Source organism: Cornus florida, unplaced genomic scaffold (assembly GCF_030987335.1).
Source record: "Cornus florida cultivar Cherokee Brave unplaced genomic scaffold, ASM3098733v1 CherokeeBrave_3.0.0_Hap2_Chr03, whole genome shotgun sequence".
Lineage (NCBI taxonomy): Eukaryota > Viridiplantae > Streptophyta > Magnoliopsida > Cornales > Cornaceae > Cornus > Cornus florida.
In genome coordinates this window covers 92,311,648-92,321,015 of record NW_026775573.1, presented here as the reverse complement: position 1 = coordinate 92,321,015, position 9,368 = coordinate 92,311,648, and the positions used below count along the sequence as shown (strand labels likewise).

The 9,368-nt window shown below is 35.9% G+C and overlaps 1 pseudogene; it reads left to right on the top strand.

Annotated features, from left to right (window-relative positions):
- Positions 1–4,685: 4,685 nt before the first annotated feature.
- On the top strand, positions 4,686–9,199 carry LOC132300877 (glutamate receptor 3.2-like; annotated as a pseudogene).
- Positions 9,200–9,368: the final 169 nt, after the last annotated feature.

The following is a 9,368-nucleotide window of genomic DNA, read 5'->3' as shown; positions in this document are numbered from 1 at the left end:
GATTTAAGTCTTAGGTATAGGATAATACGCTTTATTGATTGGTGATTCATGATTGTATAGTTGTTAGGGGATTCATTATTTAGCTATCTTGAGGTTGTTAAGTGTAATGATTGCCGAATTGTGCGGTTGGTGGTTGCTTGTACCGATATGTGGTGGTGTAGTTGTGTGTTAAGTGGCGAGTGCTTGGTCTGATAGGGACATGTAGATTGAGTTTAAGCTTGATTGTGTAATGAACGGGTTCCTTGTTTGGGATTTTGTGTGTCCTTTAAAGGATGGGTTGAGATAAGATATTGTCATGTTCAGGGGTTTTGTGACCGTTTTTCTTTGGACTCCGAAGCCTTGTGTAGTGCTGTTAAGGGGATCAGTGTTGGTTGGCCTATGTACAAAAGTAACAAAAGCAATCCCTTTAGCATCTCTTAAGCTTGAGGTGGATTGTTGTCCACCGGTTCTTTCCCAGGACCTGAAAAAAAATATATATAGTAAGGTGAGCATAAAGCTCAACAGGTGACACTTAAGACACACATCTTATGTTCTTGTGAATCCAGACAAAGCATAGGCCAATGGGAAATGGGGATCATGCAACATAGGGGATCAATACAACATACAAGTCAAATCCAAGTATAATAAATGCGATGTAGTGAAATGCAATGCATGCAAATGTCACTCCCCATTTTCATCCTTTAAAACATCGTTTATAAACTGTTAATACAGCCCGCCCTTTGGTAACCCCGCCGCGACACGAGAGGAAGATTAGCTAGTGTCCCTGACTCTTAGTAACCCCGCGGCGTCATTATGAGGCCCAGCTAGCTCAACCACGCTAGGGCAACTCCCTAATCCCCTCTAGGCTATATTAACCTCCGGCCCGTTGGTAACCCCGCAGCGACCGGGTTTACATCAAATCATTTCATGAAAACACTTCCCTGAAATTCCCCATTTTCATGTTTCAAGAACAAATTTCTCCCGGTTCATGCAACCCAATGGTACATGCATGTATATATGTTCCATGTTTCCAATATTATGGCATTTAAAGAATTACAACATCTAATCAAACATATATCATGTTTAACATTTCTAGATAGGTCATCAACATATTAAACACAACAAAATACATCTAAGCATGCTTGTCACATAAAATAACTCATGTACACAAACATATATTTCTCTAGACAACATCTCTTATAATCATTAACACAATTAATTCTCAAATAAAGCATGCTAGCACATAAGAAAGATGTAATTCACAATGGGACAAGAAAGAAGTGGATTAAGATGTCCCTACCTCAAAAGTGAGCCAAAACCCTTAAAATGGGTCCTCAAATTCTAACTCCAAGGAAAGACCACAAGCTGAAATTGATGGTACTAATGCATAGAGCTCGTCGTGCTCTTCGTTTTGCCTCAAACGGCACTTAAATCTGGCAAGAAATGAAGATAGAATCCTAATTCAAAGTTGGCTTCCAAAAAGAGAAGAAAAATGATGAGAAATGAGAGGAAGAAGGAAATTGACGGGGAGAGAGAAAGTGAGATCCAAAAATGGTCTCTAGACCATTAAAAGAGTGAGTGGTGGGTCCCGCCATTAACTTTTCTTTTCTCTTTTTCTTTATTCCTTCATTCTACACCACATATGAGTACATAGTGCACCAAAAACAAATACCACTTAATCCACATTAATTAAAATGCACCAAATGCACATGAGTTCAACTAAATTCCCGCACGCAACATGCGAAATGACTAAAATACCCTTGCGTCAACAAAATTTCGAAAAAATTAAAAAATGCTGAAATTTGGAAACATTACATTAGTTTTGGTAATTTCTGAAGATACCTATCGATTAATGTTTTATCTCCTGTTTTACCTATGGCTGCGAAATACTCGAAAAACTTATTAATATAATCCCTTATATATCTAAAATCACAAATCTGTAATAATTCTAGATTACGTAAAGCTTCATTTTGCTTTATTTGGGTTTCGTCTAATAATCTATCTTCTCCTACTAACACCTTTTTTATTAAGCTGGTAAAACCTTGAATTGTAAAATTATCACGCAGGAGGGCATAATCATTAAGATAAGTCACTTTATAGGATTGCCACCAATTATAAATTGTTCCCCTTAATAAAGTTTCACAATAAGTTAGGGCTTGTGTTTTATTATCAAAAGTAGTTAGAATAGATTGCCTAATATAGTCTTGTTCCCAATTTTCGATTACTTTTGCCCAATCTTAGGGATCGTGTCGTCATATGTCTAGTATTGTTCCTACTTGTTGTGCTGGTATATTATTGTAACATCTACGATTTTGTGTCCATGTGTACATGTCTGGTATATTTCTATTTTCTACATAGGTTTCTTGTATGAGATTTAACCGCTGTCCAGTGGTGTAATCATCGTTTATGTTATTAGTACTATCTGTGGCGTTAGGCATTTCTTGGTCAAGTGACCCTATAGGTTGGCCTTGAGAGGTTGATGCTTCTACTATATCTTTTCCTTCTCTATGTTCTACGACATTTAATTAATCTTTTAAGGTGTTTAATTCAGTCCTTGTGTAAAAGGATTCAAATCCTACCGTCAAAATATTTCTTTTAATATCTTCGTTATTTCCTTGTCCTAGGTAAATGCTTTCTAGTAGTTGCTACTTAGGTTCTGGATATTTATCGTTCAAATCATCTATTTCTAAATTATCAAAATCATACATGATTTTATCTAGAATTTTATCTTCTAGTCTATCACAGAGGACATTAATTTATTCGGGAGATTATATTTCAACTGGAGTTGTTATAAAATCTTCTTCATTATTATTATCTATTAAATTATCTTGTCATTTATAATTACTGAAGTGTATTCTGGCTTCTTCAGTATGTTTTACATATATTTTATTATTTTCCGGAATTTTTTGGATTGTCTTATTAAGTTTTGGTAATTCCCATTCGGTTCCTACGTAGGTTTCACTACTTACTTTTTTAGCTTCAATCATTTGAACATATTTATTACTGTACTAAATGGCTTAACTATTTAGCCAAATTGAGCTTTAAACTTTAGATTATAATAATTAACTATTTTCCCATAAATAAAGTGTTAATTAATAAGTTTTCATATTGGCCTGCCATATTATATCCTTTTGTGTAATTAGGAATACATCATACAATAGCTGCATTAATTGCTAAATCTACTTCTGCGCTAGCTATTTGTACTTGTTGATGGTTAGTCCATCAATCATCATAAATATAAGCAAGTGTTTTGGTTCCTACCTCTGATCTATTTAATCCTACTATGCCTAACATTATAACACCTAAATGTATGAGATCTAATTTAGTTTTTTCTAATTCATGATAAGCTTCTGGCGTTATGAGATCTAATATTACTTGATTATTAATTACAATTATTATTCTTTGGCTAAGATGATTATATATTTTACTCTGGAAATCTAACAGATTATTGGAATAACGATTGACTTTATTGGATACTTTCTTCATTCCTTTTTCTATATAATTTTGAGCATCTTGTTCATTATCATATAAATCTTCTACACGCATTATTTCTTTGGCTTTTCTAAGAATAATGACCATTCTTTATATGGTTGTAATAAATTTATTCGCTTGGTGCTTTTAGTTGAGAAAGGATTAGTTGATAATCTTAAATCTTTTATTTTATTTGAGAGCTCGGTTATTTCTTTAGAAGATTCTCTAGGAATACTCTCTTGCAGTACTTCTAATTTCTCTTCAATTTTATTAACTTTTTCAGATAACTGGAGTAATAACTGGATTAAAAAGTTGTTTTGTCGAATATATATATTGGTTGATTTTACATCTGTCGTAAAATTTGCAAATCCTATAGGTTCTTTATCTACTTTATAGAGCTTGGATAATGCTTGTAGGTAATTACTAGTGCTTATAAATTATTGCAATAACCTTTGGATATCTTCTTTTATGATTTTGAATAGTCTATAATTATTATTTTTTTTTTCTGCAATATCTTTTATATCACTATTTATATCGTTAATGGAGGAAATTATTATTTTATTATCTAAATTTTCGGAACTAGACTTTTGTTCAACTATTGTTTTTATATAATTCAAGTTTTCTCCGAGTCGTTTTATCGAGGTGTCTAGGTTATTAAAATCTATTATATTCATAAACCTAATTAAAATCTTTGTCGTTTAGCTTCTAGAATATTCTGCACGAAAATAATTCTAGATCTATGTTTTTCTATTCTTCGTTGAAGGTTATGTGTTGTATTTCCGAATTCTCGTGAAGTGTAACAGTTCCTAAGTTCTATTTGAAAATATTCTAGAATTGCTAAAAGTTCTTCTTTGATAAATTGTGCATAAAATAAACTTTAGGGGTGAAAATATAATTTAATCTTATAAAAGGGGTTCAATTAGAAAGTCTGTACTTTTAGTTCATGAAATAGTAAATATACAAACTGCTTGAATGATCTAGTAACATACTTTTGCTACCACCACTTATGCCTAAAAGTCCCTTAAGATAACCTTAAGATAATCTATGTAATCATGATCATTTATTTGAAAACCTCCTCCTAGGTTTCTTTACTTGTCATAATCATACTTCACAACCACTTACATCATTTTCTATCGTTTCCATATCAAAATATAATTTATTATATAATTACTAATTGTATATGTGATTCTTAGCACCAACACTCCCTCTCTCTCTCTCTCTCTCTCTCTCTCTCTCTCTCTCTCTCTCTGTCTATATATATATATGCTTCAGTGCTCTTTCTAGCCCCCCCACTCTGCTTCCAGTACTCTGTTTGCATTGTCTCCCATCATCTTCAATATTTCAAGAATGTCATTGTTGAAGGGTGACTATGTGATCAATAAAGTGTGGCAAAATCTTTCCTCCGCAAAACTAGTGGAAACCCAACTTACCAAGTTGTTCTCTTTCTCTACCTTGAAGTATTCTCATGATTATTAAATAATTTTTTTAAAAAAAGGTAAGTGCCCACTTCTGAGCTATGTGGTTTTCGTCCCTTTCATGTGAAACTTAGCTTTTCAATTGTGAGTGAACTCTCTTTTTGTTTCTTCTTTTTCATTATTATTATTTTTAATTTCCTTTCCAATCTTTGAAGCATTTCTTGTACATTGATACATAAATTGGGTGGTTGTATTCCTTCCATTTTAATTGTTAATAAGCAACAATACCTTTGCAATATTCTAAGAAATTAGAAAATTCTGCTACTGTTTATTTAAATATGGTGTTTTGGTAGGACAGATTTGTGTTTATTGTCTGCCTGTTTCCTTTGGAATTAAACTTCCTACCACCTTATGTTAATTCTTTAATTTCTGCTGCTTTTGTATGTCAGCAACTTTAACTTTTCCAACATTGGTTAGCAAATGAGTTGGCTTTCATTTCATGTATGTTTTTCTCTGTTTCATTCCTTGAGAGTTTTTCTAGCAAACATTTGTGTTTTCCATTTGTGACTTCGTTCTGTTTCACTTCAGAAGCTCAAAATCATCATGAGTTTGGTTCGGCTTCTTGTTTTATCCATTTTCTTTATGGGAGCATTCTCAGAAGGGGTTTCAAAACCTGATGTGAACATTGGCGCTATTTTCACATTGAGCAGTATCAATGGGAAAGTTGCAAGAATTGCCCTCACTGCTGCTGTGGAAGATGTCAATTCCGATCCTAGTGTTCTTGGCGGAAGAAAACTAGCCATCTCTATTCACGATTCCAACTACAGTGGATTTCTAGGCATAGTTGGAGGTAACTTTTCTTAACCATTCTAAGCAATTAATCATTAGTTTTTTAGCTTTTGATTGTGTCTTGTTGCTAGCTCTCTTTAATTATATTCCCCTAAATGTTGTTCATTTTCTTGATCAGCTGATTTTATTCTTATGATCTCAATTCCTTTATTGATCACAGCATTAAAATACATGGAAACTGATACTGTTGCTATTATTGGTCCACAACATTCTGTGATGGCCCATGTACTCTCACACCTTGCAAATGAGCTCCATGTCCCTCTGCTGTCATTCACGGCTCTAGACCCCACCCTCTCTCCTCGACAGTACCCTTACTTTATCCAAACGGCGCCTAGTGACCTATTCCAGATGACTGCCATTGCAGAGATGGTTAGTTATTTCGGTTATAGAGAGGTAACTGCAGTTTACTCTGATGATGATCAGAGCCGGAATGGTATAACTGCATTAGGGGACATTCTTGCAGAAAGAAGGTGTAAAATTTCTTTTAAAGCAGTACTTCCCCCTGACCCTACAGCAACCCGAATTCAGGTGACAGATGAATTAAATAAAGTTAGATTGATGGAATCTCGAGTAATTGTTTTACACACGTACTCCAAAACAGGTCTTTTGGTGTTTGATGTGGCCAAGTATCTTGGAATGTTGGACAGTGGATATGTTTGGATTGCTACTACTTGGCTATCAACTGTTTTGGATTCCACTGCACCACTTCCTCCAAAGACGTCCAACTCTATTCAAGGAGTTCTCACCCTTCGGCCCCATACACCTGACTCAGAAAGGAAAAGGGCTTTCTCTTCGAGGTGGAATCAGTTGAGTAACGGGTCTATTGGGTTGAACCCTTATGGTCTGTATGCTTATGATAGCGTTTGGATGATTGCTAATGCAGTTAAAGTGTTTTTGGATCATGGTGGCACCTTCTCATTCTCCAATGATTCAAAATTAGCTCGTCTACACGGAGGGACTCTGAATCTTGCTGCATTGAGCATATTTGATGGTGGAAAGCAATTGCTTAGCAACATTCTGAAGACTAATATCACAGGTTTAACTGGTCCTATTCAGTTTAATCCAGAAAGATTCCCTATGCATCCTTCATTTGATGTCATTAATGTAGTTGGAGATGGATACCGGCAGATAGGATACTGGTCTAATTATTCAGGGCTGTCTGTTGTGCCCCCTGAGACCCTTTATGCCAAACCTCCCAACCGTTCAACGTCAAGTCAACAATTGTACAGCGTGATATGGCCGGGACAAACAACAGATCAGCCTCGTGGATGGGTTTTTCCAAACAATGGGAGGCAGTTAAGAGTTGGAGTTCCAAACCGAGTGAGTTACAAAGATTTCATTTCGCAGGTCAAAGGTACTGATATGATCCAAGGTTACTGCGTAGATGTATTCGTTGCTGCAATAAAGGTGCTTCCATATGCAGTTCCTTATAAGTTCATTCTCTTTGGAGATGGTCACAAGAACCCAAGCTATGCTGAGCTTGTACATATGATTACAACTGATGTGAGTGGAAAAAGAAATACTAATTTTATTTTTATTTTTATTTTTATTAGACGTGTGTTTTCTGCTGATTCTTAAAATCTGTTGGTGAAGGTTTTTGATGCTGTTGTTGGTGACATTACAATTGTCACAAACCGTACAAAGAGAGTGGATTTTACGCAGCCATATATAGAGTCAGGGTTAGTCATAGTGGCACCAACCAAGAAGCTGAACTCGAGTGCTTGGGCTTTCTTGAGGCCATTCACTCCATTAATGTGGGGAGTCATAGCTTCTTCTTTCCTTATTGTCGGAGCAGTGGTGTGGATTTTAGAACACAGAATAAATGATGAATTCCGGGGGCCACCTAAGAAACAATTTATCACAATTATCTGGTAATTCAGTCTCCTAGTATATGTATACTGCAGTTTATGCTTCAATCTAGAACTACATGTAAGCAAGTAGTCATTTGATTTGCATTGTTCTCTCTATCTTGCAGGTTTAGCTTCTCAACTATGTTTTTTTCACACAGTAAGTAATGTATCCACCCTATATATGCATAGAATATTGGCACATATATTTGAGGAGTATCCTAGCTAATTAATGGTGCTAACTCGCAATTAAGTGCTTCGAAATTTTCAGGAGAAAACACAGTGAGCACGCTTGGCCGCATGGTTCTGATTATCTGGCTTTTCGTGGTTTTGATAATTAACTCCAGCTATACCGCAAGCCTCACATCAATTCTCACAGTGCAGCAGCTATCCTCACCCATCACAGGAATTGAAAGCTTGGTCACGAGCGATAAGCCAATTGGGTTCCAGATAGGATCTTTTGCTGAAAACTACTTAATCGAAGAACTCAACATCGCTAAATCTAGGCTCGTTCCTCTTGGCTCACCAGAAGCATATGCTGATGCCCTTGAGAGAGGAACTGTTGCTGCTGTGGTTGATGAGAAGCCTTATGTCGAGCTGTTCCTTTCAGACTACTGCCAGTTCACAATTGTAGGCCAAGAGTTCACTAAAAGTGGATGGGGATTTGTAAGTATCTTCTTAACGCTAACCAAATTATTTTCAAGTAATAGTAACAGAAAAATGTAACTTTTCACGTCGTTTATGCAACAAATATATTATATCATTATTTCATGGTACTGACGATGCAGAACCTAGGCACAAAGGAGGGGTCGGGATTCATTTTTGAGTTTGAAAGCCAAGATTTTTGTTGGAAACCAATGCCTTTGACATCAATTTGTTGGATTTGCTTGTTTTCTCTTCTTATAACTAGGCATTTCCAAGAGACTCTCCTTTAGCCATTGACATGTCTACCGCCATTCTCACATTATCAGAGAATGGTGACCTTCAAAAGATACACGACAAGTGGCTGAAGAGAATAGCTTGCAGTTCGCGGAGTTCTCAGCTTGAGTCAGACCAGCTTCAGTTAAATAGCTTCTGGGGACTTTTTCTCATTTGTGGGATTGCATGCTTTCTGGCTCTCCTTATATATTTCTGCTCCATGTTGCGCCAGTTCAGCCGATACTTTCCTGAATTGTCTGAGCCCTCTAGCCATGGCAGTTCACGCTCTGCACGAGTCCAGAGATTTTTTTCATTCGTGGATGAGAGGGAAGAGGTATCAGAGAGCAAGTTGAAGAGAAAACGTGCAGAAATGTCATCCAGTGCGGACGGGAGGGAACTTGAATGATTCAATGGATGGATCCAAGAAAACAGAAATGCAAACTTGTGAGGAGAGACATAATGGTGGTGGTACTTGGCTTCACTAACCAGAAAAAACACATGGGATTGATTATCTGGTATCAAGTGTTTTGACTGTCTCATCATCATCATAATATGGAGCATTATGTTTAATGTGTAAAATACGCAAATATATAAAGTAACCTGGATTGATAAGAAATCCCAAATGTCAGCGTTGACATTCATACACTGTGATCTTTTTTTTGGTTGTTTTTGACAGAAATTTAGTGTTGCAAATGAAGACCAGCTTTTATACTTTTACAAGTTCAGCAACCACAGACGTGCAACTCTGCCCATAAATTCTTGGCCCCTTAACCTAAAAGATTCTGCTTTTGAAATTGTAACTCTCAGGTGCCACAAAAAGGAGAAGGAAAATGTAAGTTGAGCAAGACAAGACGACAAAATATATATATATATATATAATATATATCTA